We start from the raw sequence: 2,143 nt of genomic DNA on the forward strand, positions 1-2,143 counted from the left end.
GAGTTTGTCTGTGAGTTGTGAGACCTATGTAACCTAGGGCTCTGATACCAACTTGTCACGACCCGGATTTTCCACCCTCAGGAGTCGTGATGGCGCCTACTAATAGGAACTAGGCAAGCCAACTAACTATATACATTCATAGGCAAACATCGACAATGTTGAGACAACGAGACAATTAATATATAAAAGCGGAAGTCTTAATCATAAATGAACTGAAAAAAAGTGCGGAAATTCCATTACAACCTCTACCCAAGACTGGAGTCACTAACTCACGAACGTCTATAGAATACTAAATACAAAGTCTGCATAAAATATAATACTATTTGTTTCGGTACAAGGATAACAAACGAAATAAGGATAGAAGAGACTCCGGGCCATGCGGACGTCAGCAAGGCAACCTCGGAATCTCTGGACTGAAGTCAGCTCCCAAAAATGCTTCTATTGTTGCTCCGGCACTGGGATCTGTTGAAAAAGATGCACAGAGTGTAGCATCAGCACAACCGACCCCATGTGCTGGTAAGTGCCTAGCCTAACCCCGGCGAAGTAGTGACGAGGCTAGACCAGACTACCAGATAAACCCGTGCAGATATATATATACAAGTACAACAAAATAATAGCGGAAAATAGACAGTTAAAACTGGGAGGGGGAAACATGCTTATGGGGTAGCAGATAAAACAGAATATCAGGAATAACAAAAGAAACTACATCTGATTTCTTCTAACACAGAATAAAGGAGAACAAACCACTTTCACTTGTTTCGATTTCCCTCTCGTTGCAGGCGTGCAACATGATCCCATTTCCTTACATCACGTGGTAGGCGTACCACACGCTCCCATTACAATAATATCACGTGGTCGGCGTGCCACACGTTCCCATTTCATAATAACTTGTGGTCGGCGTGCCACACGATCCCATTTCATAATAGCACGTGGTCGGCGCGCCACACGTTCCCATTTCATAATAACTCGTGGTCGGCGTGCCACACGATCCCATTTCTTCCAACACAATACATAACATAATCCCGACAAGGGAGAAAGATGTTATAATAACTGTCCCGGTAAGGGAGAAATGTAATATAATAAACTATCCCGGCAAGGGAGATCCAGCTATAACCAAACTCATTCAATTTCTGCTTAACAATTTAAATCCACACTTAGTCTCAACAATTACTGGCTCAGTGCTAAGGATTTCCAACCAATTCCTCATAAATATCAATTACAAATTCGATAATTTAGCAAATTAGGACTCACGGTCATGCTGGACACCAGTGTATAGATACTCGTCACCATGCCTATATACCGTACTCGACAAATAGCAATTAGAAAATAAGACTACTCCTATTCCCTCAAGCTAGGGTTAAACCAAACACTTACCTCAACTTCCACGGCCAACTCAATCCTCCACAATCGCTATCCCTCTCGAATTCAGCTCCAACTCACCCAAATCTATGCAATAAGGACATCATGTTATCTATATGTGCTAAACAAATCAAACCTAATGACTAATTATATCTTTTTCATCAATTTACCCCAAAAGGTCAAAAATGCCCCCGGGCCCACATGGTCAATACCCGAGGTTCGAACCAAAACCCGATTACCCATTCCCCCATGAACTCAAATATGTAAGTTATTTTGGAATCGGACCTCAAATTGAGGTCCAAAACTCCCAATTTTAGAAAACCTAGGTCCTACCCTAAATTCCCAATTTCCCCATTAAAATCTTTGTTTTTGAAGTTTGAAATTATGTTTAAAGATGTTAAGGAGTAAAGAAAATGAGTTAGAAATCACTCACCAATCGTTTTGGAGAAGAAGAATCGTTTGGAAAATCGCCTCTTGTGTTTTGGGTTTTGAAAAAGTGAAAAATAACCGAAAATACCGACCTTATATACCCTTCTGAAGACTCAGCGCGGACCGCGCAAAAGTGCACCGCGGCCGCGCTGAGGAGCTGGAATTTCACACCCTCTGAACCCACCCAGCGCGGACTGCACTGATTTGGAATGCGGCCGCGCTGGTCGACTTGAACCACTGGCCCTCTGAACCTAGCCACGCAGACCGCGCAAGAATGCACCGTGGCCGTGCGGCTTCCAACGCGGAATCGACCGCGGGCGCGCTGGGGGCCTGCAACTCCCTGAACCTGCAACCA

The sequence above is a fragment of the Nicotiana attenuata genome, unplaced genomic scaffold (assembly GCF_001879085.1).
Source record: "Nicotiana attenuata strain UT unplaced genomic scaffold, NIATTr2, whole genome shotgun sequence".
Lineage (NCBI taxonomy): Eukaryota > Viridiplantae > Streptophyta > Magnoliopsida > Solanales > Solanaceae > Nicotiana > Nicotiana attenuata.